Source organism: Dasypus novemcinctus, chromosome 3 (genome assembly GCF_030445035.2).
Source record: "Dasypus novemcinctus isolate mDasNov1 chromosome 3, mDasNov1.1.hap2, whole genome shotgun sequence".
Lineage (NCBI taxonomy): Eukaryota > Metazoa > Chordata > Mammalia > Cingulata > Dasypodidae > Dasypus > Dasypus novemcinctus.
Window position 1 is genome coordinate 42,867,815 of NC_080675.1, and position 16,024 is coordinate 42,883,838.

The window sequence follows — 16,024 nt, forward strand, 5'->3', positions numbered from 1 at the left end:
GGATAAGGGTAAGGGGAGGGTTGACTACAAACTGGCAGCACAAGAGAATTTTGGGTGAAGGTACTGTTCTGTATCTTGGTTGTGAGAGTGGTTGCAGAGTTCTAGGCATCTGTCAAAACAATTGTACAGGGAGTGGATGTGGCTCAAGCAACTGGGCACCCAACTCCCCACATGGGAGGTCCCAGGTTCAGTTCCTGGAGCCTCCTAAAACAGACAATGCACAGAGACAATAAGCATAGACAACAAGCAGACAATGTGCAGAAACGACTAGCAGACAAATGAAGGTGCCATCTCAGAGGGGGAACTGTATATCTAAAAGAATTAAATTTCACTTCATGTAAATTAAAAATAAAGTTAGAATCTTTAAAGAAAGGAAACAAATACATCTCATCCACTAGATAGCAGAAATTTTAAATCCTGACAGTGCCAAATATTTGGGCAAAGATGAGAAACCACAGCACTATATACTATTGGCAGGAACGTAGAATTTTACAAGGTAATTTGGCTGTACCTAGTAAAGATGAAAAACGTGTATCAACATATTACACAACAATTTCATTTACAGATAGGTATACATTCTAGGGAAACCTTTACACATCTGCTCAAGGATACATGCACAGAGCTAATAATTAAACATTGTTTGAAACTGAAAAACTCAAAACAACCCTTCAGTAGGGGAATGAATGAACCGTGGTCAGTGATTATTAAAAAGAAAAAAGGGAAGCGGTGTAGCTCAGTGGTTTGAGCACCTGCTTCCCATTTACCAGGTCCCCAGGTTCAATCCCCAGTACCTCACTAAAAAAAAAAAAGGAAAAAAAAACATAAGGAAAAGAAACAATGCTGCCAATTATATATACATGAATTTAAGAAAAGTAACTTACTGGCTAGTTTACTTTACAATAGGATATAATGAAAAGGACACTGGACTTGGAACCTGAAGCCAGGTATTTTAGTGTTTAGTTCCAACTCAGCAAACTGACCAGCAATCAGACTATGGGTTACTTAACTTCCACAAGCCTCACTTTCTTTTTCCTGGAAAGTAAAGAGATTAGGCTATAGAATCACTAAGACTACTTCCAACTCAACAATTCTATGATTCAGTAAGTATGAAATTTAAAAATTATATTCTAAAGCATATATGTATATCAAGAAACTATTTTTATAAACATGGAAATTTAAAAAATAGAGAAATCAAATATCTAAGTATAGTGATACATAAAATGGACCAAATTTCTTGGTAAATCTAGTGAGATTTTTTAATCCAGATCATAATTCAAGAGGAGCATATAAAAATTACAAAACCAAGCTAGCTAAAATCCACCGTACTGACTTGGGTCATCCTCAAACAAGACTTATTTACTCACACTCATTTTAATGTTCTATGACAAGTGCTAATGAGTCCATCTTTACTTGTCAAGTTCATGTCTGGCTAGCCAAAAGATACACAAGTACACAATTAAGATTTATTGAATTGTTTTACAAAGAGAAAATTAATTGCTTTTGGTACTCCTGCCTGTTTCATCTCTAAAGCTTTACCCAATAATTTAATAGCTTCTGCCTCTGCAATAGTTTAGAGAGCACTTTAAAACTTGTAGCATGCTCTGTCCACAGGATTCTAGTAAAAAATAAGTTCACAATCCAACAATGCTTACTTAATTTTCATTACCACCAATACTTGGAATTTTTCAAAAACACCAATAATCAACAAGTCATTTGTTCCTACTGCAGAATTTAATAGGTTATTAGCTTCTGGTATAATTCAGAAGCGTATTTAGGATACACTTCTCTTGGTTAATCAAAAATATTATCACTTTTTACCCTGTTAGTCAAATCAAAATTTCAAAATTCTCCGTCCATAAGCTTTCCAAATCTAAATTCTTAAAAGTCTAAACGCGTGTGGGGACAAAACACATACAACCACTATATACTACTTTTAAAAACCTCCCACCTATCATTTGTTAAATTTTATAGTAACCTACGAAAAAAACCTTTCGAAAGAAACCTAAACTCTGAACACGTTACGGTATGTCAATCAGCTAAACAGATGGTGAGTTATTATGAGGAAGTTACATAATTTACTACGGACTGTTTAAAGCGTCTTTCATTAAAGGTGGAGTTCACCTTGCAATCTTGGAGTAAATTATCGGACACCATTAGCGAAATTAGGCTTAAAAAAAAAAAAAAGAGTGGTCACAAGGAAGCAGGAACTGTTTGTTTGTTTGTTTTAAGAACGCAGTGAGCTGGCGAATACCAGGAGCTGAGTCAGGCAGAAGAACGCTGGCTACATTCAGCCTTTTGAAAGAAGTGGTGGCCCCCCCCCCGCCGCCTCGCCGACCCGTTCCGAGTCCCAGGAGGCCGAACTCCAGAGTGAGGGGCGCGGAAGGCAGGCGACCCCCGGCCGCGCCCCCTGCAACGCGGCGGGCCGGCCCCGGGCCGAAGCGCGTCCCCCGCCGGGGCAGAGAGAGCTGGCACTGCGCACGCAGCGCTCCTCCGAGGGACAAAGGTCGGCTCGCGAGCGGCCGGCGCCGCAGCCCCGGGTCCGCGCGGGCGGAGCCCGGCTGCCCCTCCCCCGCCGCACTCGGGGGACCTGTTGATTCCGACCTCCACGCCGCGCCGCAGCCCGCCCGCCTCTTACCGCCGCGCTACGGCGCCGTCGACTCTCCCGCCCCGGCCGCTCCTCCACCCTGCCCAAGCCACAGCCCTGCGGCGGTCCGTAACACACCGGATAAAGAATCCAGAAACTCCCGATTCCCCACCTCACAATCCGCAGTCCCCGCCTCCGGCCCGCCGCCGGCCTCCTCCGTCGCCGCCGCCGCCAGCGACTCCACCTCGAGACCGCGCGAGACCGGCCCCCGCGGCCGCCGCGAGACCGCGCACGCGCCCCCGGGAGCCTGGCGACGCGGGCGCGCCTATCCCGGCCGCTCCCCGGCGCGCCCCGCCGGCTGCTGGGCAGAGAGGCTGGCGCGCTTCGCCCAACCCCCGACCGGCGGGCAGAGCGCGCGCGCTCATTGGGTCGCTCTGCGGCTCCCGAGCGGCTGGTCGCACGCGCGCGCGCGCCTGAGTATGAAAGACGAACTGTTTCGGGCTCGCAGGCGCTAGTAAGTCTAGCTGGGTTTGAGCCAGGGAGTTGGGTTTGGTTGTGGACCAAAGTTCTATAGCGCCTGGCTCCTTTCCCTGGATGACCTTCGTCAGCTGAAGAAATTCTGATGCCCCTCTGAGGCTACACCTCCTGTCCTATCAAGCGCGTGAGATACTATTTGTTTAAAAAATAAACCATGGCATAATTAAACAATTGCTTATAGTTTCCCCTAGGGGCACACTGTACACAGCCAATCTTTCAAAGCTCTTCTGGTACATCAATCAGCATGTTCTTCCTCATTTCTTCCCACCGTGTTTTCCCATTTCTGTCCCAATATCCCAGCTCATTATTTCCTAGATCTTTTCACCTTCTTCCTCATACTCTGGACACACTATGAGCTGTGGATGTTACAACTGAACTGAGGTGCTCTGAACTAAGCAAAGCGTTGTTCCAGGTAGGCAAGATCTCCTTAAGATCCCTACCCCTCCCAGATTTTTTATCGTCCTCAAATGGGATCAGCATTCCATCCAAGTCTGTATTCAAGTTGTTTATACGTGTTTAATAAGACTGAGCCAAAGACGTAACTCTGCAGCATGCCACTTGGAGACCTTTATTCTCCTGCCGTCAAATATGTATTAGTAGATTTTGAGTACAGACAGACAACCAGCTCCAAATCTATTCTATCTAACCGAACTATCTTCTTGGCCTTTTTCCTCCACAAAGATGCCGTGAGGATGTGTGAAGTGATCAACTGAAATTCGGTTTAACAGTCTCCAGTATTCCCTAGAAACTGTTAACCACACTTAAAAATGAAAAAAAAATTCGTTTGTATGGGTTGGCTTATTTCTTTTTCTAAGTTCCAAAGTATATAAAATAGATAATATAAAGGAGCATTCTCTAGCTCTTTACTGAATTTTTCATCCTCTAGCTAGTTTCTCCACCTAGCACTAGGTTGAGGGAGCACATTTTTTGTAGGATGTTTGGCAGCATTCCAAGCCGATATCCACTAGATACTGGTAGCACCTCCCTCTTCCTCTCAATTGTGATAATCAAAACTGTCTCCAGTTAATACCAACCTCCTCTGGGGGCCAAAACTGCCTCCAGTAAAGAACTACTGATCTAGCTGTTCCAAGAATTGGCCTCTCTAGAAAGATAATCTGTCCTAAACCATATGCTTCCAATTGCCAGGCCCTAATCAGTACGGCAAAACACTCCCATCCAAATGAACCCTCTAGCTCCTTAGCCTTGCTTCGCCTGCTGTTTGGACTCCCAATCACAGAACCCCACCCTGTTAAAGTGAAGATCCTATCAGGGTGAGATGGCTGCTACTGTTCTCAAAATATTTGGGAATTCCTTTATAAAGAGCTGTACAAATGTTAATTATTATTATTATTACCTCTAAAGGTACCATCATTTTAAAAAGAACGCAGACCCTTATGGCAAATAAGTAGTCTGTTCTCTGGTGGATGGAGCCATTCCCAGAATGCCCAAATGACACAAATTATTGGCCTTATGTGTAAAAAAAAAACCGTGAAGAGTAGGTAGAAGAGTGGAAGGTATAGAAACTGGAGGCAAAGTGATTACATTTGAGTTTCAGCTTTGCTGCTAACCAGGTCTGTGATTTAGATGTGTGACAAATTTCCTGGCCATAAGTTTTCTCACCTGTAACATAACGGAGTTAACTATTAACTAGTGGTGTGTTTCTTTTTTCCTAATTTATGAGACAGGTTAGCCATATGGGAAATCTCTACTTTCTGCATGATTTCTATGCAAACCTACAACTTCACTAAAAAAAATTTTTAATTAAAAAAAAATTCTAGTAGCTTCTGCATATAGAGTCTAACATGGAGAGCATAAGAGTTAAGAAAATATATTTATCCCCAAATAGAATGAAATAGGTAATCTGTGGTTTATAAACCCCTGTCAGAACAGTTGTTCAACCTTGGCATAAGGCACTTCACCCACTGAGTCACCCTGGCAAATTTGTAACTAAGTATTATGAGTGAGTAGTGAAAGCCAAGCTGTAAAATCAAGGGTATAGTGGAGAATAACCATGGTAAATACCTTTCCTCCTTCCTCATCGTGGCATCTGATTAATCCATTGCCTGCCAACAACCCCTATTACACATTCATGTAATAAAATGTCATGTTATTTTGTTTCATTAAAGGTTTTGAGAAAACATATTAATATTGCACTTCAGTCATTTGCAACAGGTCTGAAATATCAGTTTTCAAGATTCTACCATTATACTATTACATGTGAAGTCGTGAACTAAGTCTGTTATATCCCTTTGCTTTTTAAAAAAAGATTTATTTCTCTCTCCTCCCCCCACCACAGTTGTCTGTTCTCTGTGTCCTTTTGCTGAGTGTTCTTCCTTTTGTCCACTTCTGTTGTTGTCAGCGGCATGGGAATCTGTGTTTCTTTTTGTTGTTGTTGTTGCGTCATCTTGCTGCGTCCGCTCTCCATGTGTGCGGTGCCATTCCTTGGCAGGCTGCACTTTCTTTCGTGCTGGGCGACTCTCCTTACAGGGCACACTCCTTGCTCGTGGGGCTCCCCTACGTAGGGGACACCCCTGCGTGGCAGGGCACCCCTTGCACACATCAGCACTGCGAATGGGCCAACTTCACACGGGTCAAGGAGGCCCTGGGTTTGAACCACGGACCTCCCATGTGGTAGACGGACGCCCTGTTCACTGGGCCAAATCCTCTTCCCTCCCTTTGCTTTTATTACCTCTAAGAAAAATGCCAGGTTTTCATAACTGAATTAAAATCTTAAAAATTTAATTTAAAAAATTTTTAATTCTTAAAAAGTTAAACAACAAAAAATAGTGGGTATATTATTAATAAATATCTAACTGAAAATAAAAAATTAAACAATTCATAAACGTTTCTAATTTAATTGGGTTTGGTTATTACTATTTGATTTTTTAGTACTACTCCTTAACCTTTCATAAATCTAACTAATAAATTGGGCCTGTAAGCTAAGAACATCATACACCTGTTGCTATGTGGACTAAAAATGTCCCACCATGCGTGTGCAGTCAGCATCAGCGTCATTCAGTACAGGTCAGTATCATTCAACTCAATTGATATTAATAAATAGTCACTCATTAATTAAAAATACTGAGTGTATGTGCATATATATATGTGTACATATACATACATACATACATGCACACTATGCTGGAGAGAATTGAAGCATGAATTACCGTCCCTATCCCAAAGAAGTTTACAGTAAAGTGGAAAAAAGACAAGATGAGACTAGTGAACACATAGCTAAAATACAGGAGGGGAAATAGTAAGTTAAAATAAAGTGTTTTGTGGATTCAGAGAAAAAAAGATTTTATACCAGGAGGAACTTCACTATCTTATGGGAAGTGGAGGGGACAGACAATACACTACTACTAAAGGAATTTCCCAAAAGAAAAACCAACATTTATAGGTAGCTAAAAAAACAAATACACACAAAAGTCTTTATGAAATTGAGTCACTAAACTACACAAAGAAAAGAAGCATGGGGAAGCAGAGTTGGCTCAATGGATAGAGCATCCGCCTACCACATGGGAGGTCCCAGGTTCAAACCCAGGGCTTCCTGACCCATGTGCAGCTGGCCCACGTGCAGTGCTGATGCGCACAAGGAGTGTCGTGCCACGCAGGGGTGTCCCCCGCGTAGGGGAGCCCCACGCGCAAGGAGTGCGCCCCGTAAGGAGAGCCGCCCAACGCAAAAGAAAGTGCAGCCTGCCCAGGAGTGGCACCGCACACATGGAGAGCTGATGCCGCTGACAAGAATACAAGCAAACACACAGGGAATGGACACAGAGAGCAGACAACTGGGGTGGGGAGGGTGGGGAAGGGGAGAGAAATAAATAAAAAATAAATCTTTTTTAAAAAAAAGAAAAGAAACATGGATTTATTACGGGGATGGCAAGTAGTCAAGAATAACTTCAAGGCAAGATATTCAATATTTAGGACATCAGTAATTTATCACATTTTAATTTGCACCTTCCTTGTGTCTAGTCCTGTTCTAGGCTGGGATGTATAGACAAATAAAACATGATTCATGAGAAATTTTATTTTGTAGAGAGGAGTTAGGTAAATTTGGAGCTCAGGAAGTTTTCTATTGAAGACAAAGACTGAATGTCAAGAGAGAGACAATCAAGTTTGTTTTCCTTTAAAAGGGCTCTGTGCTATAAAATTACCCATATTGTTCCTCACCAAACAATGAAACTCCCAATGAAATGTCTACTTTGTGTAACAAATCTCAGCTATTGCTTTGATTCATGCTGGTATGTGAATACCCAAGACTGGGTGTGAGGTGCTCTCTGCGCTAAGCTCCAGAGTTGTCTACTTTTGCTGTTTAATTAATGCATCTTCAATTCTCTCTTGAGATTTTTTTTTACTGTGGTAAAATATACATAACTCAGAATTTTCCATTTTGACCCCTTTCATATGGACTTACAATATTGTGCAACAATCACCACCATCCATTACTAAAATTTTTTATCACCCCAAACAGAAACTCTGTACCTACTAAGCAATAATTCTCCATTCCACACCCCCATCCCTAGCCCCTATAACCAATAATCTACTTTCTATCTCTCTGAATTTGCTTGTTCTAGGTATTTCATATAAGTGAAATCACACAATTTTGTATCTGGCTTATTTCACTCAACATAACATCTTCAAGGTCCAGGCATGTACTGTAGCATGTATCAGAACTTCATTCCTCTTTATGGCTGCATAATATTTCATTGTATGTATTTTGTTTATCCATTCACCTTTTGATGGGCACTTGAGGTTGTATTAGTCAGCCAAAGGGATGCTGATGCAAAGTACCAGAAATCTGCTAGCCTTTATAAAGTGTATTTATTTGGAGTAAAAGCTTACAATTACAAGACCCTAAAGAGTCGAAGTCAAGGTTACTTCCTTACCAAACTATTGCCATGTGTTGAAGCAAGATGGCAAACAATGTCTGTGAGTGTTCACAGTTCCATTTCCCTGTTAAGGCTCTGTGGGTCCAGCTTCTTCTGATCTCAGCTGTAGGCTGGCGTAGGGCTTGTCTCTATTTGCAGGGCTCGTTTCATTCCAGGCTCAGCTGCTCTGCTCACTTCACAAGGTCAGCTGTAAACTATCAGGCAAATGGCTCATCTCTCTTCCCAGGGCCTCTACCATGTCTATGCAGCTGCCGCTCTTCCTCCATGTATCTTCTCTGTGTATCTACTCTATGACCTTGACTGAGTGTCCGTTTATATAGACCTCCATGGGGGCAGGGACTCAACCCCACATGCCCTGAGGATGTGGTTGAATCAAAGCCCTAATCTTGATTTAATCAAGTAAACATAAAGCCTTTGAATTTAAATCATTCAAAGGGTATCATGCCCAAAGGAACAGACGAGTTTACAAACATAATCAATATCTCTTTTTGGAATTCATAAATAATATTAACATGCCACAGTGAATAATGCTTCTCTAAACCATAGTGTACAAATATCTGTACAAGTCCCTGTCCTCAATTCTTTGGGGGGGAGGGGGAAGGATTATACCTAGATATGGGATTGCTGGATCATATGGTAATTCTATGTTTAACTTTTAGAGGAACCACCAAAGTGTTATCCACAACAGCTGCACCATTTTACATGGCCCCCAACAATTTAGGATAGTTCCTATTTCTCTACATTGTAGCTAGCCCTTATTTTCTATTTTAAAATAATAGCCATTGTAGTGAGTATGTAGTGCTAACTCTTTGCAATTTTGATTTTCATTTCATTAAAGGCTAATGGTGTTGAGTATCTCTTTATGTGCTTTTTGGCCACTTATAGAAGTTTGGAGAAATGTCTACTCAAGTCCTTTGCTCATTTAAAAAATTGTTAGTCTTTATGTTATTGAGGTGTAGGAGTTCTTTATAGATTCAGGATATTAAACTCTTATCAGATATATACATTGCAAACGTTTTCTTCCATTTTGTAGGTTTTCTTCTCACTTTCTTTTTTTGTTTGTTTCTTTGGATGGTTGGTTGGTTGGTTCATTGGTTTTGTTTTTTAGGATTGAACTCAGGGGAGGGGGGACCTTGTACATGGGAAGCAGGCACTTGACCACTGAGCCCCACCTGTTCCACCTTGATAATGTCCTTTGATGCAAAAAAGTTTTAAATTTTGACAAAGACCAACTTATCTATTTTTTTCTTTTACTGCTCAAACTTTTGATGTCCTATCTAAGAATTCATTGTCAAATCCAAGGCCATGAAGACTTACCCCTATGTTTTCTTCTGAGAGTCTTATGATTTTAGCTCTTGTGTTAGTTCAGCAAGCCATTTTGAGTTAATTTTTGGTTCTTCTTTATGTGCCTGAATGCTAAAACTTGGAGTTCCAGGATTCTAAACATTAAATATTGTACTTCTTTTTCTGTGTGGGTTTGACTCTCAGCTCTGCAACTTGCTACCTGTTTGATCAAAAGCAAGTTACTTTGTTTTTCTGAGATTCAGTTTCCTCATCTCCAAAGTGAGGATAATAAAAGTAGCTACAGTCTATGGTATTGTTAAAGCTTAGTAAATTGTTATATGTAAAGTGCTTAGACTGGTGCTCACTATGCCTTAACTATTTCATTACTTTTATTATCATTTTCGTCATTGTTTATATGATCTTATCTGGTCTCTTGACTTTAAATTTCATATATACATTGTCGTCTCCCAAATTTATCACTAGCCTGAACCTCTCACATCTCCATTTGAATTTCTAATGAGTATTTTATTTTATTTTTTGAAATATCAGTGTGCATTTATTGGACATATGCCTCGTCCGTTACTTGAAAATAAATTCTCAGCTGTTTTTCTATCTTAGTCTTTTAAAATCCACTTCAATTTATTACTGTAGTGGATTTTCCTCTTTTTTTTCTTTTAAAGATGTATTTATTTATTTATTTAACCCCCCCACACCCCCTTCTCTGTGTCTATTTGCTGCCTCTTGTTTCTTTGCTTCTGTTGTAAGCGGCACAGGAAGTGTGGGCGGCGCCATTCCTGGGCAGGCTGCACTTTCTTCCGCGCCGGGCGGCTCTCCTTACGGGGCGCACTCCTTGCGCATGTGGCTCCCCTACGTGGGGGACACCCCTGCGTGGCACGGCACTCCTTGCGCGCATCAGCACTGCGCATGGGCCAGCTCCACACGGGTCAAGGAGGCCCGGGGTTTGCACCGCGGACCTCCCATGTGGTAGACGGACTCCCTAACCACTGGGCCAAGTCCGTTTACCGGATTTTCTTCTTTTTTAAAATTTTTTAAAAATTAAAGTTAATAGATCACAAGGAATATTACATAAAAAAACATAAAAAACAAGAAACATAAGAGGTTCCCATATAACTCACTCCCCACACCCACCACATCATTTTTGTAAATTGTATTTTTTGAAGATATATACATCACAAAATAATGTTACCCTAAAAAATATAAGAGGTTCCTGTATAACCACCCCCCCACACTCTACTCCTCCCACACCAACAACCTCCCTCATCATTGTGGCACACTCATCGCACTCAGTGAACACATTTTGGGGCACTGCTGCACTACACAGATAATAGTTTACCCTGTAGTTCGCACTTGCCCCCAGTATATTCAGTGGGTTACGGCAGGATATATAAGGTCCAGCATCTGACCCTGCAACATCATTAAGGACAAATCAAAATCCCAAAACTGCCCCCACGTCATATCTCTTCTACCCTCTCCCTGCCCTCAGCAACTACTGTGGCCACTTTTTCTACCTCAATGCTAAAATTTCTTCTATTACTCGTCACAGTAGTTTCATGGTAGAATATCAGTAAGTCCACTCTAGTCCATATTTTATTACTCCCCTCTGTGGACCCTGGGATGGCGATGTCCCCTCCACCTCTAGATCAAGAGGGGGCTTAGATTCCACATGGATGATGGATGCAATTCCTCTGCTTACAGTTGTAGCCCCTCTTGATTCCCTGGTGTGGTGGTTGACCATCTTCACCTCCCTGTTAGCTGACCTGGGTAAGACCAACGAACCAGAGAGTAGGAGTTGCCACTCTGCTGAGGCTGAGGGCTCAAACATGTGGAAACTAAAAATTTAGAAATTTGTACAGTCTAAAATATAAACAATAATCTAATGCGTATTTTAAAGTCAACATATCAGAACTTTTCTGATTGTCACCCAGGATGGTATTTCAGTCTATCGTAATACCATCATTCTAGTTATCGAAGCTTTCTGTCACACTGCACATCCAATCTCTCAGGAAATTCTTTTATTTCTATGTTCAAAATATATCCAGATTTGGGTAGCGGATGTGGCTTAAGCGATGAGCTCCTGCCTACCACATGGGAGGTCCCTGGTTTTGTTTCCGGTGTGTCCTAAAGAAGACAGTGAGCTGGTGTGACAGGCAGGGATGGCGAGCCTTTGCAACAAGAGACACACAAAAAAAACCATAATGAGAGACACAACAAAGCAGGGAGTGGAGGTTCCTAGTGCCTCCTAAAAAGTAGACAAGCAGGACAGTGAGCTGACATGACAGGCAGGTGCAGCAAGCTGACACAACAAGCTGATTCAACAAGAGACAAAAGAAGAAAAACATGATGAGAGACACAACAAAGCAGGGAATGAAGGTGGCTCAAGCAATTAGGCACCTCCCTTCCACATCAGAGGTCCTAGGTTCGGTTCCTGGTGCCTCCTAAAGAAACAAGGAAGACAAACAGATACAGCAAGTGCGAACAATGAGGGGGTAGGGGGAAATAAATAAATAAAAATAAATCTTAAAAAAAAAAGATATATATATATATATATATCCAGAATCTAATCTCTTCTTACCAATGCCACTGCTACCACCCTACTCCAAGCCATCATTATCTTTTGCCTGGAATACTGCAGTCATCTCCTCTCTACACCCTCCTCCTCTCCCTTCTCAGTACAGCAGCCAGAGTGATTCTGTAAAAACAAAAGTGGAGACAAGTCTTTCCTCTACTCAATGGTCTATGGCCCAAAATAATCTTGATCTCCTTAATTAAAAAAAAAAATTAGGGAAGAAGATGTGGCTTAAGCAGTTGGGTATCTGCCTACCACATGGGAGATCCCAGGTTCAGTTCCTGGTACCTCCTAAAGAAGATGAATAAGACAGCAAGCTGGTGCAACGAGATGATGCGATGAAGAGACATAATGAGGAAAACACAATGAGAGATACAACAAGCAGGGAGCAGAGGTGACTCAAGTGATTAGGTGTCTCCCTCCAGCATGGAAGGTCCTCGGTTCAGTTCTGGCTGCCTCCTAAATAAAAAAAGACAAGTATACAATGAACAGAAAGCAAATGCTAACAATGAGGGCAGGGAGGGAAAAAGAAAGAAATAAATCTTTTCTAAAAATAAATTTTATTGATACATATTAATAAAGCATATTGATCTCCATCTATTTTTTCCCTTTCTCTTATCACCCCAACCACACCAACAGCTTTGCTGTTCCTCACACATTCCAACTGCTCTGCCTCACTTTATTTTTTAAATTTCTCTCCCCTTCCCCCACCCCAGTTGTCTGTTCTGTGTCTATTTGCTGCGTGTTTTTTGTCCGCATCTGTTGTTGTCAGCAGCATGGGAATCTGTGTCTCTTTTTGTTGCGTCATCTTGCTGCATCAGCTCTCCGTGTGTGCGGTGCCATTCCTGGGCAGGCTGCACTTTCCTTCACGCTGGGTGGCTCTCCTTATGGGGCACACTCCTTGTGCATGGGGCTCCCCTATGCGGGGACACCACTGCGTGGCACGGCACCCCTTGCGCGAATCAGCACTGCGCATCAGCCAACTCCACCCAGGTCAAGGAGGCCTGGAGTTTGAACTGCAGACTTCCCATGTGGTAGATGGACGCCCTAAACACTGGATCAAGTCCGCTTCCTTCTACTTCACTTTATTTTTTTTAAAGATTTATTTATTTATCTCCCCTTCCCCCCACCCCGTTCTCTGTGTCTATTTGCTGCGTCTTCTTCTTTGTCCATGTCTGTTGTTGTCAGCGGCACAGGAATCTGTGTCTCTTTTTTGTTGTGTCATCTTGTTGTTTCAGCTCTCTATGTGTGTGGTGCCATTCTTGGGCAGGCTGCGCTTTCTTTTGCACTGGGTGGCTCTCCCCACAGGGAGCACTCCTTGCGCGTGGGACTCCCCTACGTGGGGGACACCGCTGCGTGGCAGGGCACTCCTTGCGCGCATCAGCACTGCACATGGGCCAGCTCCACATGGGTCAAGGAGGTCTGGGGTTTGAACCGTGGACCTCCCATGTGATAGATGGGTGCCCTAGCCACTGGGCCAAGTCCGCTTCCCCTCTGCTTCACTTTAGAATCTGCTGTCTTATGCCTGAAAAATCTAATCTTCATCAGGCTATTATCTCACTTTCTTGGTCTCATAGCAAATGTTATCTGTGAAATCTTTCTCTAGGGAGAACAGCAATCTTCCACCTCCCAGATTCACCCTTGATCCAATTTTATCTTTGTATTTATCACCATCTGAAATATTGCATATTTCTTATCTATCTCATTTCCAATCCCCAGCATCTAAAGCACTCTCTGAAACATAACTGGTGCTCAGTGAATATTTGTTGAATGAATGGATGAAAGAGAAATGCGTAGATGGGATATGGATGATGAAAGGATTGAAGACAAATTTCGGCTTTGTCAAACATTTAATCCATTACCAGTTCTGATTTAGGATTAATTTCTACAGATGAATGATTGCTTTTGCTTCCTGCTTTCAGGAGGTAGGAGGGAGAGAAGAGAAGATGGGGTGGCAAATGCAAGGAGAAAAATAAAATGATTTATCTCTTACCTTTATTATCTGCTTCATGGGTTACTCTGGCTATTATAATAATTCCTCATCTAATTAATATAGCTGAATATTAGGTAGCAAAAAGCCCTCTCAAAGTCAAAATAGATATGCCTGGGATCAGATGTGACTTGAGAGGTTGAGTGCCTGCTTCACACTAGGGAGGTCCTGGGTTTGGTTCCTAAAAACAAAAACAAACAACAAGCAAACAAATGAAAAAATCAACTCAGGGGTGCCAATGTGGCCTAGCGCTTGAGCACCAGTTTCCCACTTATGAGGTCTTCAGGTTCAATTCCTGGCCCCAATACCTCAAAACAAAACAAAACAAAAAAAACAAAAAAAAGATATTGTAATCAGATACCTCTAAGTTCTTGGCTATGTTACATAAAAGAATTTAAGAACATGCTGGTTTAGTTAGGCCAGTAGTTTATTAGGGAAATGAGAAAAGAGAAGAAAATAACAGATTACAAGTTCCCAGGTATATTTGTGGGCTGGTCCAGGCAGAAGAAAAGGGATATTTTGCCTTTGCACTTGTTTTTAACTTGTTTACCATTAATTTAATGGTAATTAATTAAACCATTAATTATTCCTCCTCTTGTTAATATTCAGGGGAGGGGTCCCAGCTGTTTGCTGCTTTGATTACCTCATCTATCAATTCCCCCCCCCCCCATGGGGGCTCCCAATGACAAAGTCCCTTTAGAATATCTAGGGCTTTTCCTTGATCCTGGATGACATTTCATTCTAAATGGAGGATTCTCGCAAGGTTCTTCCAGCAGCCTTTTGATGGGGGGATCTTTCCCTCAGGTGGGTTCCAGGCAGGTTCCATGGCCACATGTCCCATGGCCACGGTTTTTTGCCAGGTTCCAGATTCATCTTTTTATTGCAGAAACTAGCCTGCCTCCACTCCCCCATCCGAGGGTTTACACCTTTATTCTTAAGGGGATGCTGAAGGATGGCAGTCATTCTTCTGTAATTACTTCCTGCTCGTTAGGGGTAGTAGGCTCTACCCAACAAAGTGTAAAACCATCTTACTACCCTATCGTGGTTGGGGGAAGATGAATCCGGCACCATGGGTGGAGCTGGATGAAATTCCCGTATGGCTAACAAGGTGTTGATTCTGGAAGAAATAAGCTGTATTATAATTTTGAATATATATGGTCCCTTGTCTTGTTGTTGCCTATACAGTCTTGTGAAGTTTATGTTTAGGGCAGTGCCTCTCCATTCCTCTCCTAGCTGTCCTAAGCATAACCACTGCAGTTGGAACTGGGGTTAGCAGTTTATACCCAAACCCACCAGGTCTACCACACTCTCTCCCGAGAGCTAACCAACAGCATAAAAGAGCTTAAGAAAGAACGCTGTTTCTCATCAACTTTGGGAAAATGCAGCCTTTGGAGGCACCTAGCCTTTCCTACTCTTGTGGTCAGTATCCTTTAAATGGGACCATACATATTATGGCAAACAAAGTAAAGACAGTACTGAAGAGAGCTCTTCTTTTACCTTATAAGCACTTTCATTTACTACTTAGAAAATGAATTAACTTTATCAGTGCTTTTAACATGTTCAGTATCCCTCTGCATATGATCTAGAATATAAAAGATATCAGCATAATCATCAGGCATATAACTAGAATAGGAGAGATAAATATTAATTAATGCACTAAGCAATGCATAAATTTCTCTTTGAGCTGCAGTTAATAGATGAGTTCCAGGTTTGCAATACCACATGTTATCTCTCCATGGGAGCAGGCCATAATGCCATTGTGTTTGTCTAAGTTCTACTCACAGAACGCTGGTAATTGTGGCTCCGCTTGGTATGGCCTTCACACACCCAGCCTACTGCAGCACCATTGGTCCTAGAGAGAGTCTAGGAAGGTAAAGCTCCACTGTTTTACTGGCCTGGTGCATAGCACCCTTTGGCACAATGAAACAGAGCTGGTGTGTGGGCAATATCCATTGTGCATCTGGCCATATCAAGCCTTTGCCGGTTGCTGCAGGAGTCTGAAACAGCAACGTACTCTCCATCTACTTCAGAAGCATGTTCAGAGATGTAGTAGATACGATTGCTTTAGGGGTCAGTGACCAATCTAACCAATAATTCAAACTGAGAGACAAAATGCAGTGTATTGAAGGCCTGATTTGAATGTACAAGAG

General features: G+C 42.2%; 1 protein-coding gene across 9 annotated transcripts in view; it reads right to left on the minus strand.

Annotated features, from left to right (window-relative positions):
• The window catches only part of PALS1 (protein associated with LIN7 1, MAGUK p55 family member), a 108,605-nt gene extending 105,720 nt beyond the window's left edge, over window positions 1–2,885 (minus strand). For 2 of the 9 annotated variants that reach the window (XM_058293239.1, XM_071213860.1), the window contains exon 1: window positions 2,636–2,718. The gene's annotated coding sequence lies outside the window, so the exon portion shown is untranslated. Of the gene's footprint in view, window positions 1–2,635 lie in introns of all 9 variants that reach the window. The other 7 variants (XM_004477289.5, XM_071213858.1, XM_058293236.2 and 4 more) reach the window with 7 other exon arrangements.
• Between the last annotated feature and the right edge of the window lie 13,139 nt (window positions 2,886–16,024).